General features: G+C 40.0%; 1 protein-coding gene across 1 annotated transcript in view; it reads right to left on the bottom strand.

Moving 5' to 3' along the window:
- The window catches only part of SPATS2L (spermatogenesis associated serine rich 2 like), an 81,068-nt gene that overhangs the window by 51,849 nt on the left and 14,428 nt on the right, over positions 1-14,791 (bottom strand). The window contains exon 2 of the mRNA XM_084264946.1: positions 9,114-9,186. The gene's annotated coding sequence lies outside the window, so the exon portion shown is untranslated. The remainder of the gene's footprint in view (positions 1-9,113; positions 9,187-14,791) is intronic.

Below are 14,791 nucleotides of genomic sequence, written 5' to 3'. Positions count from 1 at the left end.
TCTCATTACTGCTCAGTTTCTTGTCTCTTTTGTTTGAAAACCTTGTATTAAGTTGCATTTAAATTCAATCGCAGTAGTTGTAATGACTTAAAAATAAAAGATTGTGTCATGCTGTTGGCAAAAAGAGAGAAAGCTACAAGGCAGATCAATTTCCCATCCTCAATCCTTGTTTAGGAGAGACAGTAAGGATGAAGAAGTTTTCAAACTTTATGAAGCCATGAAATACCCTACTACAGAAAACCTAATCAAGTTTTTGCTAAATACTGGACATCAAAAGTCTAGTTAACTTAGAGCATTCTAAGAACACATTCTAGTCAATTCCACCAGTTTAGAGGGTGGAAACTATGACTATAATAAAGTTAATTACGAAATAGCCATACTTTAAGTTAAATAAATTAGAAAAATAAATATGCACAATTACTTAAAAACCAGCATTCTAAGCACTGAAAAACATCCCCCAAACACATCTGATGGTATGTTTCTTAAACATATGCATTCAGATTTAAAAAAATAATCAAATTTCTGGAAGGGAGTCTTCTTGTACAGTACCAAGCCTTTCCATGAAAGGTACTGACATGATGTAGGAGCTACTTCTGAGCAAACAGCCCCGTGACTTAGGCACAACCTCTGAAACTTTCTCCCGTCCTCTTTACCACACTGATTAGTAGCCAAATGCTTCTTTTCAGGCCAGACTGTCTCTGAAGCCGTTAGAAGCCGAGTGCCAGTAACGTGAAGCCAAGTTTCCTACCTCAATCAGTATACATATCACAATGTGTTTGAACTGCCTATCCATTTGGATTTGTGTCCCTGCAGAGGTACATGATCTGATTTGACCCAAACAACCATCAAGTATATCACTGCAAGGACGTGAGTGACCAGTTGCACATTTACTTCAAAGCTGAGATGACATTGCTTCCCACTGCTTTTCTTTTTAACCCTACAATTTACACCACCCTTTTACCTAAGAAGGAAACACTTACCAATGGCACAAACTCTACTCCACATTAAGATGTTATACTGAACTATAAAAAAAATACTAAAATGCTGAAATAAGCCAGGAAGTCTCCCAACATTTTTTTCCTTTCAGAGCAGGAAATTTTCAATTCATTAAAATCAGAACTTCTGAAAGAATGAGGAGTCCTGTCCTATAAATCCTTCCAATAAATATTTAAACAAACGGAAACAGTTCAAATAGAAGAGTCTATAAGACTCATCCCAGCAGCCCAGCGACAAGGGAATGTCTCCAGCCTACTCTCCTCTAGTGCCTGTTCCAAACCAGCCTCCTTCTACACTAGAAGTATACTTTAACCTCTGGGCTTTTCTTAAAAAGAGAAAGGCAATTTACCTAAATATTTTTCATCCTCCCTTGAAACCACTTATTAGTTTCCTAAGAAGTGAGCTGGCAAAGGCATTTCCCCACTCCAGAGGTCCAAATGCAAGATCTCAGCACTGCTCCATCAATATCACAGCTACCAGTGGCACCTCAGGATGAAGTAGCAACTTGCTTCTCTCCCAGTCCTCTCCACTTTACAAGCTGCACCCAGTTGTTCTATATCATCTCCACTTCACAACAAAATTCCTGCTGAAACCTATGTTCTGCTGCCCAGCACGTTAGAAGAGCATCTGAAGAGCATCACTCTCGTAAACTGAAGGCATCCAAAATTTCCACCTTTACTAAATGTATCTCACTAGTAGAGCTGAGCTCAATTCAGAATACCTGAATTCAGCCACATGGCCAGTAAATTGGCCCTCTCTGATATGCAGGAGGGATGGATGTGGGATCTAGAAAGAAAACTTTCAAAATAAGAAAACTCCCATTCCACAACATTGCTTGCCAAAATAAACAGCATCTTGCTCTTCATCAAGCACCAAACATACTGATAAAGAACAGTGAAACAGTAAAATATGATCTTGTCAAATTCTACAGTTGCATGTACCCCTTGCAAAACTTTAAAAAGTTAACTTTCAGTTGTTGCAAACCAGGTGTTACCTTACAAGTCATTCTTGCCAGGGGCTTGAGTCATTAAAAGTCATTTATGTTGGCTTCTATTTCAGCTCAGAATGGCATGCCAAGAGACAGTGTCAGTAATTACTTCTGCGATTACCCAATTGTGGACTGCTAGGCATGGAAATGCTGACAGAAAAGTAGGTAATGTAGTAGCATACCTTGCCTCAATCACAGTGGTTTCTCTAAACAGTAAGAGCAGAAGGACAAAAGTGAGTATCAGTTAAGCGTTCAAATTCATGCTTTCTTTAGATTGTAAGAAATAAACACAAGGAATCAAATTTCCACCAGCAGATTGGTACAGTGTAGTTACAGTAAATTTTCATAATCATGGAATACATCTCAAGTTCAAAGAAAGTCCTGGAGCTATTCACATTTCAGCCTTCTTTCTATTAAGTATTCTAAGTCCACACCATCTTTCATTCTCCCTACCTTAGACATCTTTGAAGAGCCAGTTTACCATTGCTAGATGTGTAGGGCTAATTCTTAACAAATACTGGTTGAATCAACTCCTTTGAATTCAAAGAGCTACGTGAACTTTAACCAACTTGCTGGCCCCAAAGGAACAGGAGAGCAGAGCACCCCCCACCCCCACCCCCAGCTGCAGACCTAGAGAAGGAGCCTCTGGGCAGTGGCACTCTGAACCCAGCAGAGCTGTCCCGGCTGAGCACACAGGGCATCACGGTACACATGACAACGAATTGGCAAGGTTATGGTGAGCCTGAGGAAGAGAAGAACTTCAGCAGAGCTCTGAAAGAGCTCGAAGTAAACTGCTTTTGATGAAAACTGATAAAGCCAGATAATCAACTGGAGGCAAGGCAGACCTGAAGAAGCCTGATGCAGCTAAGCCTCAGGTGACTAACATATGTTTAAAGTATACTTTATGAGTCAGTAGGTTATGCTTATGCTTGAATGTAAGTACTTGATTTAAATGTGCCAGTTGGAACCTTCCAAAACTGAACACTGAAATTAAATGCAGCCTTTCATTTTCTAAGACCAAGTCATCCCATACAGGTCCTTTGAAGAAGATGCAAGTTTTTCCTTGAACAGTATTTTTTTTTAACATATGTATGTACACACACACACAAAATGTACATACATAAAAGCTCTTAAAATGCTTACAATTTCCACTATTAAAATGACCTGATGTACACCCACTGTAAAAAGACACAGGCCCAGCAGCGTTCCCATAGTGTCCCACATTACACTGGAAGCAATGCCACTGACATTTTGGTATTCCCAGATTTACAACAAACGCTAGCCTTCCTCTCCTCCCCCACCTTCCTACCCACAAGGAAAATGTTGATTTCCTCTGTTAACAAAAGGTATTCCTGGAAACAACAACAGCAGCAGCACATAAATAAGTTAACCTATAATTACTCATTGTTTATACAGTCCTTCAACTTAATTGCTATTACACATTAAAATAAGTGGCTATTACAGTATTTACTGGACTTAGAGCTGCACTTTTTTTTAGACAAAAAAATGCAAGAAACCAATTATTGTTTTCAGCTAAAACCCACACTACCCGGGTACATCAAAGCTGATTGTCAAAAGTACAGTCAATCAATGTAGACTGGGTACTGTTAAAAATACACATAGGCACCTTAGCCAGTCTCCCCTCTCATAATCACCTCAATAGTCAGGAGACAATGCCAGAAAACTTCTGCTTCTGAAGGTCAACATGATATGAAGCGGTGCCTGACGTGCATGAACCGAGGCCCTTGTTTAGTCAGGCGCACAGATGGGCTTTTAAAAAAAGCTACAGATTTCTTCACTTGGCAAGGGCAACGCTGATAAAGAGAGCTGTTTGACCAGCCATGGAAATGAAGACAACATGTGGACAGCAAATGGAGCGATTGTATTAACAGAATAAAAAGAAGGTATTTTGTTCATCTGTTGAGGAACATTTTAAAGAAAATAAACATATGTTTTGTTTTGAGGGTACTTTTCCCAAAGACAGGAAGGACCAATTACACTGCACAGAACAAATGCAGAGTCTAGAGCATTTCTGAGTTCATTCAGTGATCTCTGGCATGCCACAATCCATGAATTGATTAAATCTGCAGCACATTAGACCTTTACTTTGCATCTGAGCAGAACTTCTGCGTAAGAATATTTCACATAGCTTTGTAGGATATCTAGCATTCAAAAGAATCAAATTAAGCTCTAATTTGCAGTTATGAACAATATTCTACCTGTTCAAACTGTCAGTAGACCCAAGGATGCAATACCCCCATTTCTTGGGCAAATTTCAGATACATGCACAAAAAAAGCATGTTTTGTATGGGAACTTCAAAATTGCTGTAACTGCTAAATCTCTTCTGACTGTGTTAGTTACCAACCTGGCAACAGCACTCACAAAAGCTCCTATATATTCCGTGTAGGCACTACCAAAGAAACGGTGCCAGTTAACAGTTCCCATACTGTGCAAGCTAAATTCTCGGCATCTCAGCTTGCTTTAACCATCCTGTAAGCACCAAGAACTGGTAGACCATAAACTGGACCAGCTAGGAATTTTCCAATCAAACAGGGGTTTTGTTGGGGTGGGTGAAGTTACTTCATCATAACTGAAACATTTCTCAGACATCTGCTGAACAAAGCTTCTCCAAGAAAGCAATCAAATTCCCTATGAGCCAGTTATCTTTGCCCAGAGAGCCCAAATCACAGTAAAACTTGGGATAAGCGGAATTCAACTTATCAAGGCAGGAAGTTACTGTGGCTTGTGCAGCCACAGAAGAGCTGATCACAGCATTTGTTGTCACGTTAAGACTCTGTATCAGTCATGCCTTTCCTTTACCCTTTTAGAGCCACCCCAAGCAGAGGCAAAGGTGATTCCCAAACAGCTAGTCTTTTTTTTAAAAATGTCTGTCTGTATTTTCATGAAGCCATGCATAACTTTATCTTCATGTACAAAAAGCAGTTCTGGCAGTCATTCAGATTTCTTACTGTTGACAAAACAACACAGTCATAACCACCACAAATGCACATCTCCAATTTAGCCAAATACCAAAACATGCAGGGCTGGCTCTGCAGGCAGCAGAGATGAGCTGCAACCAGATTCTGTGGTTAACAGAGCTCTATTGCTGGCATTCATAGAACCAAGGATTTTGGATGAAGAGAGCTGGCTCTACAGTTGCTCAATATTTGGACTCCCCTGTCCAACAATGAGAAAAAAAGCTCCCAAACCCCTATGTATGAGAAGTAATTTACACAGGATGAGATCTATGATTTGGCTCCACTGGTTGGCTTCCTTAAATATGCAGAGTTCCCAACAATATTGACACAGGTAAAGTTGTTCCAAGAGCTGAACTTTATCCATCATTATTTTTCCAGGGGGTTCTGCTCATTAACTGAGACCAGACAGTCTGGTCACCTTGCTCACAATCTGAGCAGGGCAAACAGGGAATGCTTTGGCTCTTTTTAAACTGCCTGATCTGCAAAGTTGGAGGGAAAAATACAAGAACTCTTTCACCACTTTATCCCCACGTACACCCTTCTTTTGGCCAGGGCACAAATTACTGTCCTGGTCCTACATTCTAGCAGGATACACTACTGCCCTCAGAGGTGGTGTTTGTTCCTCTGTTGCTGAGGACAAAGATATCCACAATTCTTCCAACTTACTCTGAGTGCATGGTTCAGACAGAAGAAAAATACAAGCTATCACTGGCAAAGGAAAACTACTTGCTCTGATCATGAGTCTTTACAGCATGAACCAGTTCAGACCATATCAGAGGGAGGCAATTCCGTCCTGCCTTCATATAGAGTCCACATATTCATAAAAAAAAGCAGTCTTATTCATCGTAATTGAAATCTTCATTCAAAACAGTGCTTCAGTGCTAAAAAGCCATGAGAAGTTGCATAACACCACTTATGAAGACACTGAAGTTTTGGTTTCAGTGTGCTTACTGCATGACTGACCACATCCGTAATGCCATCGCTCTCCTGGAACTGGATAGCAGCGATTGACAAAACCAGTAAGAGACTTGAAGGGGGTCACCTCAAACTCTTACACCCAGAGCAGTCACAGTGCTATACATTTACCAAAGCCTTTGACATGCTTTTCACCACCAGGAACAAATGCTTATTCCACCTTAGTATTAACAGAAGTGGAATACAGAAGGGCCAGAGGTATCAACAGAGCAGTCCAGACATCCTAAAAATAAAGAATCTTTGTGAAGTCCAGACTATCCTTGAACCTTGATAATTTCCTCAGAAAATTCTGTCAAAGTTGAACCTGCTTTCAGTTTCAGACTTAGATACTGATCGAAGCGATTGGTGAAATCTTATCTTATTCTTCATTGACAGCATCGTACAAGATCAAAATTGAAGTGTTGCAAGGAAAAACAGGGACACTGACAGTAAAGCGATTCACTACTTTTTTCCAGGAGTGAGTTAAAATTTCATTCCTACTTCAGATCTTTCTTTTCCCTTTTCAGTTTCCTAGGCCAATACATAATTCTAATGTTTAATTTTAAAAGCATTTTCTCTGTCCAGTCTCATGATAAAAACAAAAAAATTACACCTCAGAAAGTTTGCAGATTTAAGTCACAAAATTACATATTTAGCAAGACAGTAACAAGATGCCTTCTATAGATAAACCTACCAATTCCTGAGATAATTAACCCAATGTTAACATCAGATCTTTCTTCAGAATTGCTCCTGTAGGACAGCAGGACAGAGTCAGCTTGAATATGCCAGGCCTACTTAGAGAAGCACTTAAGTGCTACTGAATTCCATAAACTCAAATGTTTTGAGATATTTTTCAGAGAAGAATGAACTGCAGCACATACTTGGGGTCTTTTTGAACTGTCAAAAGTGCCCATGATACTAATGAAAACATCACACCTGCACATACAAGAAAGCATTTTTAAACAAGAAAACTCTGTTCTTAAAATCTTACAGCAGTACTTTGTTCTTTTGATAACAGGTTTTTTAGTACTATGTTAAAAAGTAAGAGAGCATACTCCATCCATGAGATGGAGTTTACTTTCCTCACAGCAGCCCACAGGGTACTGTTTTGGATCTGTGGCTACAGCAGTGCTGATAACACACCAGTGTTTTGGCTGCTGCAGAGCTGTGCTTGCACAGTGTCAAGGTCTTCTCCATTTCCCACTACAGCTCACAGACAGCAGGCTGAAGGTGGGCAAGTGGCTGAGAGGGGACACACCAAGGATGGCTGACCCAGATGAGCCAGAAGCAAATTCCATACCATGCACCCTCATGCTCACCAAGGCAAGCTGGGGTAGAAGAAAAGATGGGGCTTTTAATCTCCAAAGCAGCCGTGTAGAGTCTGGCTGGATATCAGTCTGCCTGGGAGGTGGTGCACCACCTCCTTTGTTTTGCTCCTTTTTTTCTTCCCACCCCCACCTTTTCTTCACCTATTAAACTGGTTTTAAGTTGTCTTGATAAGTACAACTGAAAAATTACCAGCTTTTCACCAAAATCACTGAATGCCAGCACTGCTTTTCTGAGAAATCCCTGTCCTATATAACAATGAGATGCGGGTGGAGATGTTTCCAAGGTATCTTGCTCTCTAGGCAGGCCATCTGGTTCTGATAGTTCAAGGTCTGGTCAGGAACTGACCCGATGTTTCACTTAGTTGTAGTAAATAGAGCTTATAGCCAGACAAACAATATTTCATCATGTACTTGGCCACACTTAGGATCAGCAGATGTGTAAGAATCACTTTGGACATACATATATTTTTTTTTTCCTTCTTCCCTTTGAGGAAATCACACAGCTCATCACTACCGAGTTTAGTGTGCTAAACTACTAACAGTTTGATTTCATTCAGCCACTCCCTGTAAACCTTCCACCACCAAAAGCTTTGGCATTTTTCCATGTAGTAACTCTGTGCAAAAACCCAAAAGTTTAAAGCAAAAAGGAAACCCTTAAGAAAGAGCGTAACTGCCCTCCACCACAGGAACAGAGTGCCTGCAGTAACGTGCAAATGAGTCATTCTTCTGCCTATTTATTACAATCTCTGGGTATTTCACAAACCTCAATACATAACCTAGTTATCATCCCGACACCCATACTCTAGCGCAGAAGTACTGTTAATACCTCAATTTTCTATCTGTAAAATAAATGATTCACTGAAGATTTCTCAGGTAACTTTTCATAGGGAACACCATCCAGATACCATAAACTGCATGGAAAGTAGAGAACCTTAAAGCCATTTGAAAAAATGGTCACCGACACTAGAATTACACAGAATAACGAGGTCATTAGCCTACTTGTTATATGCAGGCTTGGAACAGACTGAGCTTATACTTTTGTAACATGATGGACAGAGAAGAGTAAACCTTACTTTAAGATACAACAGGAAAAGGTATTACTCCATATGTTTAAACAAACATTTTCTTCAAAGTGACAAAAAATATTGGGTTCAAATCATCTCTGAAGCAAGGCAATTGCAAATATCCTGTTTCTTAGTTTTGGACACTACAGGTTTGGGATTTTTTTAAACTACTATGAAACTGCTCTTTCCTATCATTCTCTGAATATCATCTTGGGCTGTGCTTAGTATGAGATGATTTCAGAGTACTAGTTCTGCAGAACTTCCAGTTACAAAGCGTGATAAATCTTTACAGTGGTTCAAACAATTTTTTGAAAAGTATGAGAAGAAGCAGTAGGACAATATAGCGTGAGCTGATCAACTTAATGACACAGAGAAAGGAGGAAAGAAATTTATCTGGAGTGGTGAAGACTGCAGAGAGAACAGGAACCAAAGCAGCTTCCAAGATATTCAACAGGCTGCACTGCCCAGGTGAAAAAAGACCCCAGAGTTCCTGGCTTCTTGATCCCACACCAACATACATATAAAGTACCTTCCTATGTGTTATCCATCACACACGTGCTATGTGAAAGCAACCACACTTACCCACTAATCTGTGTCTTTGTGAGAAGTTGCCAAGGAATTCAGAAAGCACCACATTACTAGTTATTACATTTTTCCCCATGATCACTATGGCATGGGGCACTACAGCTCAACAAACCAAATGAACTCAGTTGTAAATTATAGGTTAAAAGTGTGATGTACAAGTTTCTGAACTTGTCATATGCCAGTAACAATGATATCAAAGAGATACAAAAGCTATCTTACCACTGTGAATGACTCCAGTTTCTGCTTTTACTTTTCTATCTTCTCCAACAGATTGTATCTCTTGCAAATCCAGCTGGAAGTTAAAAGGAAAGTAATTAGTTAATTTACATTACTGCTCCCTCCTCATAGGAGAATTCTGTGAAAAAATATCTCTCATCCCCCTATTGCTCTGGCCAACATATGGGAGTGCCGATAAGCGCCTTTACCAGTTTCTATAGGTATTGTCTTCACTGCCATGCAAGCTTAAGCATTTACCTAAGCCTTGTTATAAGCCCAATTCCTGACTGCATACACAATTCTCACAGAAATCCAGTTATAGAACTCATATTTTTAACTAAAACTAGGCAGCATGTCAGGATGTGCAGAAAGCTAAACTTCAAGTGATGTGACCCATTCTGTCTGATAATGGAAGAGGGTTGTAGCTGCGTGTTACAGGAACTCACCAGTTACTAACCAAACCAGAGTCGTTTGGGTTGGAAATGACTACTAAGATCATCCAGTCCAACCAGCACTGCCAAGCCCACCACTAAAGCACCTCCTAAATCCCTCCAGGGACAGTGACACCCCCCTGCCCCAGGCAGCCTGCTCACTGCTTTATTCCTTTATGCTTCAGTGCCACTCCCTTAAGCACTGTGCCCAACAAAAAGCCTTCCCCTTGCAGCAAATTCACAAGCGAGGAGTGTAGATCAGCTTTACAGGCAATCCTTCTGAACAGCACCAGTGCACTTTCAGTGTGGCCATTCTCCAATAAAAAACGCTATTATCTCATGAATACTAACTCAACTAAAACAAAGAGAAGCCCAAAGAGTGAGGCTTTTCCCACAGTACAAGGCCTTTGTTGATTTACATAACAGTTTCAGAGAAATTCTCCCTAAATTTATAAACGTACAACCACATGGACAGCCGAATACCTGACTATATCCAAAGACAGATGAGATGAATGGAAACTTATTCCTGATTTCATTAGCAGAAGGGGGAGAAAAAGTAACAGGTAGGTTTTGTGCTCCTGCAACTGTCATGAATCAGTGTAGGATTTAACCATGCATGCCAGACAGGAATTATTCCTTTCTAGTTGCTAGTAAACTGAGTTGCACACTGGTCCTTGTTTGCTTTGGAACGAGATCAGTTAAACAGTCCCTCAGCTAACCCTAGAAGTGTAAGATGACATTTTTGTACAGCCTAAGTGCTGAAATCAACCTCTACGACTGCATGCTCTCTGTATTTTTCCTTCTGTGTTACAAAATACTCCCTGTTACAGACCAAAGTGTGTGATTGCTGTCCTGTTCCATCCATTTTATCCTTACTGAAACTACACATTTTGCCAAATTGAAGTTTTAGACTGTGAAAGTCCTGTCAGGGTTGCAGGTTTTACTTTAAAGCAAGGCAGAAAGCTCTTAATTGCTTCTGTATCTGAAGCAGCCAGGTGTTCCCTCAAGTACTTCACCAGAAAACCTTCCCACAACAAAGCCTCTTGCTGCTCAGGTCCCAAAGTCCGTTGCACTCTAAACACTATTTCTGCATGGCTTGCTGAGTCACAGTTATGTTCAAAATCAAAGGAATGAATGGAGCAATTTAGAATGTGATGCTTCGATGAAGAAATACAAGTACTCACAGATGTCACAGTGTTAAAGAGCACTTCTGGGTGCTGGAATCTACACAACAGGCACAGATCCACAAGATGAATAGAGAGGCTAGAGAGCTAGTGAGGGAAGCGTACCCATGTCCATGCCTTTAGACAGAACAACCCAACCAAGAGCTCAGGAAGAGACTTGTGGCCCTACCAGTACTTTGCTCTTTAGTGCCAGCTAAGGCAAGATGAGGCTATTTATTCCCTTCGAATTAACACAAGGAAGAGCTGAAAATACATGAGGTGCTGTGCATCCCTTTTGGTCTCAATTCAGTTGCTCACTAGACAAGAGAGCAACGTTCATAATAGTCACTGCATTTCTTAGGCCAACATATAGACATCTAACTCCTTCCAGAAATGTGTGTAGTCTGCAGGTGGTATTTTAAGGATTTAAACAGAATAAATCGTATCACGCACACTATTGTACTGAGGCATCTGACTGATTCCACTTTTTTGCTGTGTAACACACCACCTGCTAAAACCCAGTTTTGATCTTCTTCAACCCAAGTTGTGGGAGAGATTCCTCTCCATCTTTATTAGGACATTAAAATCTGAAAAATCATATAAGAAGTTTTACAACTTATTTTTCTTCCTTGCCCAGTGAGTCCTTTCAACAATTTTGGTCTTCAATATTTCATGACATCCAAGTGACAGGTAATCTCAAAATCCCATTTCTTGATGTGGTTTTGGGTATGAATTATGGTCACTTGGATAAAATTATTGAAGTTAGAATCGTAATTCTTGTGCTTTGAGGGCTGCCACTGTTAAAGATTATTTTAAAATACAAAGGAACAAAAATTGAAGACAAAGGATTTTGGTTTGCATCACTAAAAAAGCAGAAAACCAAGAGAGCTACACACCATATGCAAAAATTTTTTAAAAAGTTTACTGCACCTTGTGAAGGCTTGTTCTTTCCAAATAATACCACATTTATCAAGTTTGACCAAATGAGATGTAATAGTTTAAAAAAAAAATAATCTTATGAGACATCACTCCATAATTTGATTATCTTCCTAACTCACCATTTTGTCCTTACTCAATGTTCCATGGCATATTATGAAAGAAAACATTATGCAGGAAATGATGACCCAAGGGAGGAGAAAGGAAATAAAGATTCGAAGGTACAACACTTAAAAGAAAATTTATTTCACTTCCGTATTATCAAAGAAAATACCATTCCTTAACACCTGCAGAAGTTTAAGGTAATTTCCCATCATAATGGAAGGTCAATTCATAAAGTGATTTTTATTTTCAAACAGAAAAAGACCCTGAATTAGGAAAGCATGCTGTGACTCTGCAAATGAGAATACAGACTTTAAAAACAATGTCCCACATTGCTCTGTGGCAGATGAAGGCCACGTGTGTGGAGATGATGTAAAACACCCTCTCCGAACCTTAAACCCACTGTCCCCCACTGCAGGGTATGAAGAGAAAAGGAGGGACTCAGATATCATCCCCAAACTTCACATCAATACAGCTCTCTGACGAACTAAGCAAAAAAACTCAGAAGGGATCAGTGCTCATCACAGCTCTATAGCCCCAGAGAACATACAAATGAACCGAGCACTGAAATCCCTCCCCATCTTGAACTCTGACCTTAAAAATTCCCTAATCCTAGTATTAATGTGGCACATGCAAGCATCAGAACCAGTCAGTAAGACTAAATCAAGATCACAACAGCTATTCATACAGATGCAGGCCTTAATGAATCTGAAGGGCATACCACAAGCTATATAACACTCTAGACAGGAATTCTCATCCTATATGACTATTCTTTACTCTTTGGAAGAGTAAAACAAGTTCTTTCACCACTTCTCTTTTAATGCCTAGCCCTGATCCCAACCTTAACCTAAGGTTTCACAATACACCTGTCACACAGAAAAGATCAAAAAACTAAACACTGCGCTCTGATAATTCCACTGTAGACCTATGAGCCTTCTAGAGCCTAAGAGTAAACATAACCTTCAGTCCCTTCATTCCTAAGTACATTATCCTAAACACAGTCCAAAATACAGTGTTAAGTGTAGCCCAGTGACAACGATTAACACTGAAATCAAATGAAAGTTATTTGACTGTGTCTAAATCAGATATTATCTTTGTGGGAGCAAATAATAAAGTCCTTCAGCCCTAAATAAAAGCCCAACTTAAAACACCGCTATCATCCAGCGACTCCAAATTTAAGCAGAAGGTATGAGATCCTGCCTGGAGGAGCCTGCATAAGCAGAAAGATATCGCAGGGCTAAACATTAAACCAAAGTTGGCATTACATATTCACAACCTCAAAAAAAGACTACCATAAGGACAAGAGGAAGATTTTAGTTCTGTTGCTTTCAGGGCCCACTGCTCACATTTAATTACAATGTTATCTACCTGTCACTTCTACATTTAATGTTAGAAATAGTTTGTTTTGGTGGCTGGTTTTGCTTTTTCAAAAATTAAAAACTATATTTATTGCTGGAATCAGAGGCATGCTGAACTGGGATGAATGCCAGTAACACAAGGATACAATATCTAGTTTTCATTCCAGGATATTTCTCTGGTGAGGCCACTGATAAAACATCTAGGATGAGGAACAAGTTGGCAAAAGGCAGGGAACCTTCCGTCCAATGTTGACATGACCAAGTGCAGAGGCTATTTGGAGTCTGCTGGTACATATACAAAAAACTGTGTATTTATGAGTGTTGTGGCACTTGGGGTTTTTTTTTTGACCCTTTTTCTGGTTTTTTTTGGAGTAGCTAGTGATTCAATCACACTTCTCTAATTGCCAATGTAGCTATTTAGCTCACAAAAGCAAGCCTCCATGTCTTTGACACTTAGTCAAACCTTAATACGTTTAGTTTCAACTGTCCAATGCAGACAGTAAGCTCTGATGTAGCCAAAGTAAAAAATGGGTGCTCCTGGGCTGTCACTGGTACACTGCCACAGTTGCAAGATTCCCATTTTGCATCTCCATATTCAGTCAATTAATAAAATCATCCTCCAGAGCTGAACTCCGCCTGACTTTACAACTAACCCAATATGTTATTTTGTGCACTGCAGTTTTTAACTCCAGCCAGGGAATGCAGTGTTAAGGATACTCAGCAGGATCCAGCCTTCAGAGGAAAATTCATTCTGACATTTATAATGCACATTTCTTATAACAACAAGAGATGCGTATTATTATAAAGCGGCAGAAGCTCCCTGACTACAACCATCCTCATCTGATATTTGCCAAAGATTTTATAGCTAAAGAATCTGTTGACTTTGGGATTGGGAAACAACCAAATAAAAGTTTCAGGATTGGACCAGCTCTCATCCTATGCCAGACCTGTCCAGTGACACAAGCAGGGTAACAATACCACAGAAGGGCAAAGGAGAGGATCCATGTTCAACACTGGTCCAGAAGGGAATTACAGTAAACAAAGAATAGCGACAATGAGGAAAAACCCCTGTAAATGCTGTGTGGTCTTGTCAAGGAGAAAAATTCTTCTTGAAGGCTCTCACAGACACACCAGCAATGCAATCAGACACAACTGGCACCACTTCAGTTTTACCCAGCATGAAACAGTGTGGTTTAAAAACAAACCAGGTCTGGTGTTTACTATGATCTATACTTCTTACATGACTTGAATATCCAGTCTTTCAAGCCAGTAAAATTCTTCCTGGTTGTGTGGGAACTTCAGTTTGAGCTAGAGTATCAGGATGGGCCACAGATTCTTTACAGATACACTTTTTTAAAAAAGAAGTCCACATGTCGAGTCTCTAAGCACCTTTATTCTCCTAACTGTGGTCTCTCATTATTTCAGTCTGTTATTCCACCTAACTTAATGCCAGTCATCCTTTTCCTCACAAAACATTAAAGGCCAAATACATTTCCTACAGACAGATCTGGAGTTGGAATGGGCCTGTAAAAACCTAGCATCTCCCTTTGTGAGAGATTTCTCTTCTAAGTCCACTGTCAAAAAATCTGGACATCCTAGAAACCCCAAATAGTTAGAGGACTGAGTTGTGGGCTCCACTAAAAACATCAGCTCTCAGACAATGAGCATCAGGCAACACTAAGTTCTACTTC

This window comes from Gallinula chloropus, assembly GCF_964237585.1.
Source record: "Gallinula chloropus genome assembly, chromosome: 5".
In the NCBI taxonomy this organism is placed as follows: Eukaryota; Metazoa; Chordata; class Aves; order Gruiformes; family Rallidae; genus Gallinula; species Gallinula chloropus.
Note: the sequence above shows the minus strand (reverse complement) of the source record. Positions and strands in the feature narration are given on the sequence as shown.